We start from the raw sequence: 14,362 nt of genomic DNA on the forward strand, positions 1-14,362 counted from the left end.
TGTACATTCCATGTGGACACACACAAGTTTTGGGGCCATTCCCTAGATCCGATGCTCGATTTCCGACGAAACCCTAGTTCTGTTGACCGCGCGGTCTACCCCTTTGACTGCATCCAATCGGGGGTCCCCCGGTGGGCATATGCCTCCATTTGAGCTTGGTTAGGTCATAGGTACATGTGGAAACAAGGATCATCCCATATGATCTCAAGTTTCTCTCCGGTTCAACTCCGAGGGAGTTCCCCCCTATACATGCATAATCTGCCTAAGTGTAGTAACCCCCTGTCCGAGAAGCCGGACACACCTGGGAGGGTAGCCTTGGATATAAAACCATCTCAAATCACTTTTGTGCATTCCATGTGGACACACACAAGTTTTGGGGCCATTCCCTAGATCCGATGCTCGATTTCCGACGAAACCCTAGTTCTGTTGACCGTGCGGTCTACCCCTTTGACTGCATCCCATCGGGGGTCCCCCGGTGGGCATATGCCTCCATTTGAGCTTGGTTAGGTCATAGGTACATGTGGAAACAAGGATCATCCCATATGATCTCAAGTTTCTCTCCGGTTCACCTACGAGGGAGTTCCCCCTATACATGCATAATCTGCCTAAGTGTAGTAACCCCCTGTCCGAGAAGCCGGACACACCTGGGGGTAGCCTTGGATATAAAACCATCTCAAATCATTTTTGTGCATTCCATGTGGACACACACAAGTTTTGGGGCCATTCCCTAGATCCGATGCTCGATTTCCGATGAAACCCTAGTTCTGTTGACCGCGCGGTCTACCCCTTTGACTGCATCCCATCGGGGGTCCCCCGGTGGGCATTGATGGCGTGTAACTCACACGTTCGTTGGGAACCCCAAGAGGAAGGTATGATGCGCACAGCAGCAAGTTTTCCCTCAGAAAGAAACCAAGGTTTATCGAACCAGGAGGAGCCAAGAAGCACGTTGAAGGTTGATGGCGGCGGGATGTAGTGCGGCGCAACACCAGAGATTCCGGCGCCAACGTGGAACCTGCACAACACAACCAAAGTACTTTGCCCCAACGAAACAGTGAGGTTGTCAATCTCACCGGCTTGCTGTAACAAAGGATTAACCGTATTGTGTGGAAGATGATTGTTTGCAGAAAACAGTAGAACAAGTATTGCAGTAGATTGTATTTCAGTATAGAGAATTGGACCGGGGTCCACGGTTCACTAGAGGTGTCTCTCCCATAAGATAAACAGCATGTTGGGTGAACAAATTACAGTTGGGCAATTGACAAATAAAGAGGGCATGACCATGCACATACATATTATGATGAGTATAGTGAGATTTAATTGGGCATTACGACAAAGTACATAGACCGCCATCCAACTGCATCTATGCCTAAAAAGTCCACCTTCAGGTTATCATCCGAACCCCCTCCAGTATTAAGTTGCAAAGCAACAGACAATTGCATTAAGTATGGTGCGTAATGTAATCAACAACTACATCCTTAGACATAGCATCAATGTTTTATCCCTAGTGGCAACAGCACAACACAACCTTAGAACTTTCACATCACTTTGTCCCTGTATCAATGCAGGCATGAACCCACTATCGAGCATAAATACTCCCTCTTGGAGTTACAAGCATCTACTTGGCCAGAGCATCTACTAGTAACGGAGAGCATGCAAGATCATAAACAACACATAGACATAACTTTGATAATCAACATAACAAGTATTCTCTATTCATCGGATCCCAACAAACGCAACATATAGAATTACAGATAGATGATCTTGATCATGTTAGGCAGCTCACAAGATCCGACAATGAAGCACAATGGGGAGAAGACAACCATCTAGCTACTGCTATGGACCCATAGTCCAGGGGTAGACTACTCACACATCACTCCGGAGGCGACCATGGCGGTGTAGAGTCCTCCGGAGATGAATCCCCTCTCGGCAGGGTGCCGGAGGCGATCTCCTGGATCCCCGAGATGGGATCGGCGGCGGCGGCGTCTCGGTGGGTTTTCCGTATCGTGGCTCTCGGTACTGGGGGTTTCGCAACGGAGGCTTTAAGTAGGCGGAAGGGCAGGTCAGGAGGGGGCACGAGGGCCCCACACCACAGGGCCGCGCGGCCAAGGGGGGGCCGCGCCGCCCTAGGGTTTGGGCACCTCGTGGCCCCACTTCGTTGACTCTTCGGTCTTCTGGAAGCTTCGTGGCAAAATAGGACCCTGGGCGTTGATTTCGTCCAATTCCGAGAATATTTCGTTACTAGGATTTCTGAAACCAAAAACAGCAGAAAACAGCAACTGGCACTTCGGCATCTTGTTAATAGGTTAGTTCCAGAAAATGCACGAATATGACATAAAGTGTGCATAAAACATGTAGATAACATCAATAATGTGGCATGGAACATAAGAAATTATCGATACGTCGGAGACGTATCAGCATCCCCAAGCTTAGTTCTGCTCGTCCCGAGCAGGTAAAACGATAACACAGATAATTTCTGGAGTGACATGCCATCATAACCTTGATCATACTATTTGTAAAGCATATGTAGTGAATGCAGCGATCAAAACAATGTATATGACATGAGTAAACAAGTGAATCATATAGCAAAGACTTTTCATGAATAGCACTTCAAGACAAGTATCAATGAGTCTTGCATAAGAGTTAACTCATAAGGCAATAATTTAAAGTAAAGGCATTGAAGCAACACAAAGGAAGATTAAGTTTCAGCGGTTGCTTTCAACTTATAACATGTATATCTCATGGATATTGTCAACATAGAGTAATATAACAAGTGCAATATGCAAGTATGTAGGAATCAATGCACAGTTCACACAAGTGTTTGCTTCTTGAGGTGGAGAGAAATAGGTGAACTGACTCAACATTGAAAGTAAAAGAATGGTCCTCATAGAGGAAAAGCATCGATTGCTATATTTGTGCTAGAGCTTTGATTTTGAAAACATGAAACAATTTTGTCAACGGTAGTAATAAAGCATATGTATCATGTAAATTATATCTTACAAGTTGCAAGCCTCATGCATAGTATACTAATAGTGTCCGCACCTTGTCCTAATTAGCTTGGACTACCGGATCATCACAATGCACATTTTTTAACCAAGTGTCACAATGGGGTACCTCTATGCCGCCTGTACAAAGGTCTAAGGAGAAAGCTCGCATTGGATTTCTCGCTATTGATTATTCTCAACTTAGACATCCATACCGGGACAACATAGACAACAGATAATGGACTCCTCTTTTATGCATAAGCATGTAACAACAATTAATAATTTTCTCATTTGAGATTGAGGATATATGTCCAAAACTGAAACTTCCACCATGGATCATGGCTTTAGTTAGCGGCCCAATGTTCTTCTCTAACAATATGCATGCTTAACCATAAGGTGGTAGATCGCTCTTACTTCAGACAAGACGAACATGCATAGCAACTCACATGAAATTCAACAAAGAGTAGTTGATGGCGTCCCCAGTGAACATGGTTATCGCACAACAAGCAACTTAATAAGAGATAAAGTGCATAATTACATATTCAATACCACAATAGTTTTTAAGCTATTTGTCCCATGAGCTATATATTGTAAGGTGAATGATGGAATTTTAAAGGTAGCACTCAAGCAATTTACTTTGGAATGGCAGAAAAATACCATGTAGTAGGTAGGTATGGTGGACACAAATGGCATAGTGGTTGGCTCAAGTATTTTGGATGCATGAGAAGTATTCCCTCTCGATACAAGGTTTAGGCTAGCAAGGCTTATTTGAAACAAACACAAGGATGAACCGGTGCAGCAAAACTCACATAAAAGACATATTGTAAACATTATAAGACTCTACACCGTCTTCCTTGTTGTTCAAACTCAATACTAGAAATTATCTAGACCTTAGAGAAACCAAATATGCAAACCAAATTTTAGCATGCTCTATGTATTTCTTCATTAATGGGTGCAAAGCATATGATGCAAGAGCTTAAACATGATCACAACAATTGCCAAGTATCACATTACCCAAGACATTATAGCAATTTACTACATGTATCATTTTCCAATTCCAACCATATAACAATTTAACGAAGAAGAAACTTCGCCATGAATACTATGAGTAGAAACTAAGGACATACTTGTCCATATGCTACAGCGGAGCGTGTCTCTCTCCCATAAAGTGAATGCTAGGATCCATTTTATTCAAACAAAACAAAAAACAAAAACAAACCGACGCTCCAAGCAAAGCACATAAGATGTGATGGAATAAAAATATAGTTTCAGGGGAGGAACCTGATAATGTTGTCGATGAAGAAGGGGATGCCTTGGGCATCCCCAAGCTTAGACGCTTGAGTCTTCTTGATATATGGAGGGGTGAACCACCGGGGCATCCCCAAGCTTAGAGCTTTCACTCTCCTTGATCATGTTGCATCATACTCCTCTCTTGATCCTTGAAAACTTCCTCCACACCAAACTTAGAACAACTCATTAGAGGTTTAGTGACAATAAAAATTAACATGTTCAGAGGTGACACAATCATTCTTAACACTTCTGGACATTGCATAAAGCTACTGGACATTAATGGATCAAAGAAATTCATCCAACATAGCAAAAGAGGCAATGCGAAATAAAAGGCAGAATCTGTCAAAACAGAACAGTTCGTATTGACGAATTTTATCGAGGCACCAGACTTGCTCAAATGAAAATGCTCAAATTGAATGAAAGTTGCGTACATATCTGATGATCACTCACGTAAATTGGCATAATTTTCTGAGTTTCCTACAGAGAATTTTGCCCAGATTCGTGACAGCAAAGAAATCTGTTTCTGCGCAGTAATCCAAATCTAGTATGAACTTTTCTATCAACGACTTTACTTGGCACAACAAAACACAAAACTAAGATAAGGAGAGGTTGCTACAGTAGTAAACAACTTCCAAGACACAAAATAAAAACAAAGTACTGTAGCAAAATAACACATGGGTTATCTCCCAAGAAGTTCTTTCTTTATAGCCTTTAAGATGGGCTCAGCAGTTTTAATGATGCACTCGCAAGAAATAGTATTTGAAGCAAGAGAGAGCATCAAGAAGCAAATCCAAAACACATTTAAGTCTAACATGCTTCCTATGAAAAGGAACCTTGTACACAATTAAATTCATGAAGAGCAAAATGACAAGATCAGGAAGATAAAACAAGTGTAGCTTCAAAAATTTCAGCACATAGAGAGGCATTTTAGTAACATGAAAATTTCTACAACCATATTTTCCTCTCTCATAATAATTTTCAGAGGCATCACGAACAAACTCAACAATATAAGTATCACATAAGGCATTCTTATTCACATGCATAAAAGTATCATTACTCTCCACATAAGCATAATCAATTTTATTAGTTGTAGTGGGAGCAAATTCAACAAAGTAGCTATCATTATTATTCTCATTATCAAATATAGGAGGCATATTGTAATCATAATCAAATTTATCCTCCATAATAGGCGGTACTAAAAGACCAATATTATTATCATAAATAGGAGGCAAAGTATCATCAAAGTAAATTTTCTCCTCAATGCTTGGGGGAATAAAAAGATCATGAAAACCAGCTTCCCCAAGCTTAGAACTTTCTATATTATTATCAACAATGGTGTTCAAAGCGTTCATACTAATATTACTACCAGCATGCAAATAAGGTTCCATAGGTTTTTTAATTTTCGCATCAAACAATCCATGTTTTAAATCAGGAAATAGAATAAGAAGATCATTCTTGTCCATTATGCCAAACTAGTGTAATAAAAACATGCATGATATTATAAAGTAAAACAAGTAACTAATTTTTTTGTATTTTGATTTAGTGCAGCAAACAAAGTAGTAAATAAAACTAAGCAAGACAAAAACAAAGTAAAGAGATTGAGAAGTGGAGACTCCCCTTGCAGCGTGTCTTGATCTCCCCGGCAACGGCGCCAGAAAAAGAGCTTGATGGCGTGTAACTCACACGTTCGTTGGGAACCCCAAGAGGAAGGTATGATGCACACAGCAGCAAGTTTTCCCTCAGAAAGAAACCAAGGTTTATCGAACCAGGAGGAGCCAAGAAGCACGTTGAAGGTTGATGGCGGCGGGATGTAGTGCGGCGCAACACCAGAGATTCCGGCGCCAACGTGGAACCTGCACAACACAACCAAAGTACTTTGCCCCAACGAAACAGTGAGGTTGTCAATCTCACCGGCTTGCTGTAACAAAGGATTAAACGTATTGTGTGGAAGATGATTGTTTGCAGAAAACAGTAGAACAAGTATTGCAGTAGATTGTATTTCAGTATAGAGAATTGGACCGGGGTCCACAGTTCACTAGAGGTGTCTCTCCCATAAGATAAACAGCATGTTGGGTGAACAAATTACAGTTGGGCAATTGACAAATAAAGAGGGCATGACCATGCACATACATATTATGATGAGTATAGTGAGATTTAATTGGGCATTACGACAAAGTACATAGACCGCCATCCAACTGCATCTATGCCTAAAAAGTCCACCTTCAGGTTATCATCCGAACCCCCTCCAGTATTAAGTTGCAAAGCAACAGACAATTGCATTAAGTATGGTGCGTAATGTAATCAACAACTACATCCTTAGACATAGCATCAATGTTTTATCCCTAGTGGCAACAGCACAACACAACCTTAGAACTTTCTGTCACTGTCCCAGGTATCAATGCAGGCATGAACCCACTATCGAGCATAAATACTCCCTCTTGGAGTTACAAGCATCTACTTGGCCAGAGCATCTACTAGTAACGAAGAGCATGCAAGATCATAAACAACACATAGACATAACTTTGATAATCAACATAACAAGTATTCTCTATTCATCGGATCCCAACAAACGCAACATATAGAATTACAGATAGATGATCTTGATCATGTTAGGCAGCTCACAAGATCCGACAATGAAGCACAATGGGGAGAAGACAACCATCTAGCTACTGCTATGGACCCATAGTCCAGGGGTAGACTACTCACACATCACTCCGGAGGCGACCATGGCGGTGTAGAGTCCTCCGGGAGATGAATCCCCTCTCCGGCAGGGTGCCGGAGGCGATCTCCTGGATCCCCCGAGATGGGATCGGCGGCGGCGTCTCAGTAAGGTTTTTCGTATCGTGGCTCTCGGTACTGGGGGTTTCGCAACGGAGGCTTTAAGTAGGCGGAAGGGCAAGTCAGGAGGGGGCACGAGGGCCCCACACCACAGGGCCGCGCGGCCAAGGGGGGGGGCCGCGCCGCCCTAGGGTTTGGGCACCTCGTGGCCCCACTTCGTTGACTCTTCGGTCTTCTGGAAGCTTCGTGGCAAAATAGGACCCTGGGCGCTGATTTCGTCCAATTCCGAGAATATTTCGTTACTAGGATTTCTGAAACCAAAAACAGCAGAAACAAGAATCGGCACTTCGGCATCTTGTTAATAGGTTAGTTCCAGAAAATGCACGAATATGACATAAAGTGTGCATAAAACATGTAGATAACATCAATAATGTGGCATGGAACATAAGAAATTATCGATACGTCGGAGACGTATCAGGCATATGCCTCCATTTGAGCTTGGTTAGGTCATAGGTACATGTGGAAACAAGGATCATCCCATATGATCTCAAGTTTCTCTCCGGTTCAACTCCGAGGGAGTTCCCCCCTATACATGCATAATCTGCCTAAGTGTAGTAACCCCCTGTCCGAGAAGCCGGACAAACCTGGGGGGGTAGCCTTGGATATAAAACCATCTCAAATCACTTTTGTGCATTCCATGTGGACACACACAAGTTTTGGGGCCATTCCCTAGATCCGATGCTTGATTTCCGACGAAACCCTAGTTCTGTTGACCGCGCGGTCTACCCCTTTGACTGCATCCCATCGGGGGTCCCCCGGTGGGCATATGCCTCCATTTGAGCTTGGTTAGGTCATAGGTACATATGGAAACAAGGATCATCCCATATGATCTCAAGTTTCTCTCCGGTTCACCTCCGAGGGAGTTCCCCCCTATACATGCATAATCTGCCCAAGTGTAGTAACCCCCTGTCCGAGAAGCCGGACACACCTGGGGGTAGCCTTGGATATAAAACCATCTCAAATCAGTTTTGTGCATTCCATGTGGACACACACAAGTTTTGGGGCCATTCCCTAGATCCGATGCTCGATTTCCGACGAAACCCTAGTTCTGTTGACCGTGCGATCTACCCCTTTGACTGCATCCCATCGGGGGTCCCCCGGTGGGCATATGCCTCCATTTGAGCTTGGTTAGGTCATAGGTTTATGTGGAAACAAGGATCATCCCATATGATCTCAAGTTTCTCTCCGGTTCACCTACGAGGGAGTTCCCCCCTATACATGCATAATCTGCCTAAGTGTAGTAACCCCCTGTCCGAGAAGCCGGACACACCTGGGGGGTAGCCTTGGATATAAAACCATCTCAAATCATTTTTGTGCATTCCATGTGGACACACACAAGTTTTGGGGCCATTCCCTAGATCCGATGCTCGATTTCTGACGAAACCCTTTTTTCCCGCCCACCCTTTCCCGCTGCTTCTCTCCCGCCCTTTTTTCCCGCCATGATTTCCCGCCAAGTTTACCCGCCCACCCTTTCCCGCTCATTATCTCCCGCCAAGTTTTCCCGCCCACCCTTTCCCGCCCATTCTCTCCCGCCAAGTTTTCCCACCGTTTCAGCCCCTCGTCGGCCTATATATAGCCATGTCTTCTCCACTAACAGCACCAGCAACATTTTCTCCCTTCATCGCTTCTCTCATCCAACAGAACCACAAAATCCTCTGAGCTGAGCTGCCACTGAGATGGCTCCTCGTCGCCGTAGCAACACGGGCTTCATCGGCGTTCGCCTGCGGCCCGCGGGACATTTCGCGGCTGAAATCACCGCCGGTGGTACGCGTGTGTGGCTCGGTACCTTCTACACGAAGGAGGCTGCTGCCCGCGCATACGACGTTGCGGCTTGGAGGTTTGGCCGGCCGCGCCACGAAATGAACTTCCCGGAGGTCAGGTCTCTGACGGAAGCTCAGAGTCTCTCTACTGAGCCGCTACTTCGCTCACAGGGTGAAGCGCGGCGGTACAGGTCTGGCCAGCGGCGGATTGATACCACCGAGGCGGACGAGCAGTTCATGGCACAGTGGCGCAGAGACAATCCTGGAGCCGTCGAGGCAGAGCGCGCATTCTGGAAGGACAAGCAGACGTACAGGAGAGAGAGGAGGGCGGGAAAGCGGCAGAGGAAGGCCGAGGTTGAAGCAGAGTACGCCAAAGGAGAGGCGTCGACATGGGGGGAGGATGATGAACGGTGGTCGTGGAACCTCACAACCACCGCTTCAGAGGACACCCCCAGCGAGGATGAAGATTTCGACTTTTGATTAATATGTGTGTGTGTCGAGTCCGTGTGTCTAGCGGGTCATGCATCGACCCAGTGTTAAGTGCTTTGTTCGTGTGTGGGTGTAGTTCTTTAAATGTTTTGGTTTGTGTGTGGGTCTAGTTCTTTAAGTGTTTTGGTTCCTCTGTGGGTGTAGTTCTTTAAGTGTTTTGGTTCCTGTGTGGGTGTAGTTCTTTAAGTGTTTCGGTTCGTGTGTGGGTCTTAAGTTCTTAAATGTATCACTTTTGTGCATGCCATGCCATGTGGACACTCACAAGTTTTGGGGCCATTCCCTAGATCCGACGCTCGATTTCTGACGAAACCCTAGTTATGTTGACCGCGCGGTCTACCCCTTTGACTGCATCCCATCGGGGGTCCCCCGGTGGGCATATGCCTCCATTTTAGCTTGGTTAGGTCATAGGTACATGTGGTAACAAGGATCATCCCATATGATCCCAAGTTTCTCTCCGGTTCACCTCCGAGGGAGTTCCCCCCTATACATCCAGAATCTGCCTAAGTGTAGGAACCCCCTGTCCGAGAAGCCGGACACACCTTGGGGGGTAGCCTTGGATATAAAACCTTCTCAAATCACTTTTGTGCATGCCATGTGGACACACACAAGTTTTCCAGCGATTCCGACGCTCCGATGGTCTGTATCTTGGAAAACCCTAGGGCGGGGACCCCGCAGATCTACCCCTATAGCTTTCTCCGTGCGAGGGTTTACCAATGGACTTTTTTACTTGTTTTGCTTTGTTTAGGACATATGTACATGGAAACCATAGGTTGGGCATACTTTACCATAAAATAGGCTCCGTTTGAGCCGTGGCGGGAGTTTCCACATACAGATCCTGGATTTTACCAAGTGCTAGCCCATGCATGTGGAAATCGTCAACGCCGGGTACATGAAAGGTTAGCCAAACCTTACATCACAATTGTACACATATGTTATGGGCATATGCATGTTTTCCAGCGATTCCGACGCTCCGATGGTCTGTATCTTGGAAAACCCTAGGGCGGGGACCCCGCAGATCTACCCCTATAGCTTTCTCCGTGCGAGGGTTTACCAATGGACTTTTTTACTTGCTTTGGTTTGTTTAGGACATATGTACATGGAAACCATAGGTTTGGCATACTTTACCATAAAATAGGCTCCGTTTGAGCCGTGGCGGGAGTTTCCACATACAGATCCTGGATTTTACCAAGTGCTAGCCCATGCATGCGGAAATCGTCAACGCCGGGTACATGCAAGGTTAGCCAAACCTTACATCACAATTGTACACATATGTTATGGGCATATGCAAGTTTTCCAGCGATTCCGACGCTCCGATGGTCTGTATCTTGGAAAACCCTAGGGCGGGGACCCCGCAGATCTACCCCTATAGCTTTCTCCGTGCGAGGGTTTACCAATGGACTTTTTTACTTGCTTTGGTTTGTTTAGGACATATGTACATGGAAACCATAGGTTTGGCATACTTTACCATAAAATAGGCTCCGTTTGAGCCGTGGCGGGAGTTTCCACATACAGATCCTGGATTTTACCAAGTGCTAGCCCTTGCATGCGGAAATCGTCAACGCCGGGTACATGCAAGGTTAGCCAAACCCTAGGGCGGGGACCCCGCAGATCTACCCCTAGGGTTAGGGTTAGGGATAGGATCCGGGTGAGGTTTAGGGTTACCAAAATGTTCGCAAAATAGAAAGTTGGCCCGCAGAAGCGGGAAACCCAAGGGCGGGAATGGCCTCGGTTAGGGTTAGGGTTGGAGTTAGGGTTAGCAATGGAATTTTTCCTAAATGTTTAAGGACATATGTACATAGATAACAGAAGTTGGGCCTAGTGGCTCCGGTTGACCCGTCTGCGAAGAGCGTCACCCGTGGGACCTACATATATGCCATCTACGAATTCTTAAAAAATAGAACCTTTTTTACATAATTCATACTAGTAAATAAATAATAGAAACATAATATAAAGTAATATGAGAGAGAGAAAAAATAAAAAAAATAAAAAAAAGCTATATGCCGAGGGTGGCCGTCGGCATAGGGGGGCCATGCCCTATGCCGAGGGTAGCCCTCGGCGTCTGACCTGACGCCGTGAGAGGGCAGTGATGACGCGGATGGAACAGGCACCATGCTACTGCCTACGCCGAGGGCCAGGTAGACGCCGACGGCCGCCCTCGGCATAGGAACATGTACGCCGACGGTACGTAGACGCCGACGGTCGTCGTCCCGAGCTGGCCCGGCGAGGCCGTACGCCGACGGCCCCGACATTTGGCCGTCGGCGTACACTCTGGCCGTCGGCATCTGTCACCATTCCTGTAGTGTATGGTCCCAGAAAAAATATAAAGATTCTTGACAAAAAAAATGTTCCTATTATTCATGTCCATCTTACTGTTTGATAACCTCTAAACTGGACGCGTCAATATGGAGAAGCATGTGCATGAAAAATGCATTGTTCTGTTCATTGTCTAAGAAAAAAAATATTTTATTAACAAAAGATAATCTTACTGTTTATGCTCAAATTATTTTGCGATAACTCTAAATTAGAACCGTCAACTTGTTAATTGATGTTAATCAATGCATTATAGCTGCATTGTTCTTTTCATATTGGTCATGAAAAATAATCATATCTTCTTACATATCAACCTCGCGCGTTGCCAGGTCCCAAACGTCCGGGTCGTGCTTTATTTCCTTCCCGCAGGGCGAGGTCACTGTCATGAGGTGACCAAAGTCCGGCAATCAGTTTCGATCACTATGTCGTACCCATTCTCTCAATGACAGATAGCATCTCTACATGCGACTTCAGCTATGAATGAGTCACTCTCACTGACATTCACTTCCTGCATTCCGCTGCTACCAAATGTCCAGCACCATTCCTGGCAACAATTCCCGAATTTGTTCCAAATTGGGTTTGTCAATGGCAGTATCAGTGCTAAGCTTACTCAATCAAATAGCACGCCCAGCTGTTGTCGAAAATTCCAGTGACTTGACCAATTCATCCACAAGTTCCCTAGACCTCCGGACCCGGTCAAAGATCTTGGTTTTTCACCATGTTTTCAAACAATGCCTTTAGCAAGGCCGTTGCCAGGTACAACTAATGAAGACCAGAACTTGGATTCTCACCTTGGAAATCATGCCTTGGTACTCGAGGAGCACAACCAAAAGTGCAATCCACTTGTATTGCCACCCCCTCTTGCCAAGGTTGCTACCCGCAAAAAAAGGTTGCTACCCGCAACAATTCCCGAATTTGTTCCAAATTGGGTTTGTCAATGGCAGTATCAGTGCTAAGCTTACTCAATCAAATAGCACGCCCAGCTGTTGTCGAAAATTCCAGTGACTTGACCAATTCATCCACAAGTTCCCTAGACCTTCGGACCCGGTCAAAGATCTTGGTTTTTCACCATGTTTTCAAACAATGCCTTTAGCAAGGCCGTTGCCAGGTACAACTAATGAAGACCAGAACTTGGATTCTCACCTTGGAAATCATGCCTTGGTACTCGAGGAGCACAACCAAAACACCTGACACAAATGAATAACATGTGCCGCATTATCTTCATCCCAACCAATCTCCACCTCTATAAAATTAATGGAAATCTATATTTAGACATATGCCATGGCACCGATAAGAAATCGAAGCTTCGCACCACATCCTCATGAAACCTTACTGGCTGAAGATAAGGGTGTACACGATCATATCGATTCCGCTCTAGATAGCCAGTGTGCCATGCGCCAATCAACGGAAATCTCTGGTAGGAAGACCATAACTCGTTGGCGCCTCCATCAAGAAGGCCGACATGAAGCAGATCGACAACTTGGCGCTCAAAAATCAGGGGGTCCAAACCACCTTTATTCGCAAGACCAACATGCATGTCAGAAAATTTGCTTTACAAGTAATGCATGCATTCATCCCATATAGGGAAATGATGCCCTACCTTGGTGACTGCTGCCAGGTCGTGCCAGCGGGCGCGTGTCGCGGATCTCCTCTAGACGTTATGGTCTAGCGATGGTGGGTGGCAACTCAAGCGGGGATCCAATATTTCTAAGTCTCGGTGATTTTTATTTTCGTACCAGTTTTTCATTTTTTTAGAAACGCAGGAGCTTACATACACTCACCCTATGAACGCACACACGCACACCTATCCCTATGAGCATCTCCGGAAGACTGAACCGGCGGACTAGGTCTTGAAATTGACGAAGTCACCATAAGCGCCTCGCTGTCGATGGGAACGTCGCCTCCCACTGAATGAATATTCTGCCTTTATGACACACACATATGTCAAACCTGTGGTTTGAACTCTGGTGAGTTGGGGGTACAACCACCCTCCTAACCACCCAACCTCAGGTTGATTCTCGGTTTCCATTTGTATATGTTATGGTTGCCAAATAGATTACAAACATCTACCAAGAAAATAATGTGGCAGAAAGGGGAAGAGACAGGCCGCACATGTCGCGGCAGCTATGTTGTAATTAATGAAGTAGAACATATATTCCTTGCATATTATAGTTAAAAACCCATGAATCGACCTGATTACAAAAATGATACTACCTCCGTTTCAAGGAATAAGGCGCACGCGCATCCCAAGACGAACTTTGACCAATAAAATTGAGCAACCAAATCTTGATTATATTGTATGTAATTAGTATCGTTGGATTCGTATTGAAAACACTTTTTAATGATATTAATTTCATAAAAATAATCTTTATCTATTTAAAGTAATTTTGGGTCAAACAAAAAGCTCGTAAAACGAGGGCGTCTTATTCCTTGAAACGGAGGTAGTAAGAGATAGTGTTACATAAAACAAAAAGAAAGCAGATACACAAAGGGCGAAGGGTTGCTAGAAACTAGCCACCTACGCAGAACCATACACAGTATATATTAGGAATTTAGCATTGTCTAGTACCACAGCGTCGCAAAGGCGACGTGGATGAGGAAGCAGACGTAATGCGCGGGAACATTCCTGCCGTTTCTCCCGGCGGCGGCGGCTGATTTATCGTCATACATCGGGCAGCCGACGCTGCACGCGAC

The sequence above is a fragment of the Lolium perenne genome, chromosome 6 (genome assembly GCF_019359855.2).
Source record: "Lolium perenne isolate Kyuss_39 chromosome 6, Kyuss_2.0, whole genome shotgun sequence".
Classification (NCBI taxonomy): domain Eukaryota; kingdom Viridiplantae; phylum Streptophyta; class Magnoliopsida; order Poales; family Poaceae; genus Lolium; species Lolium perenne.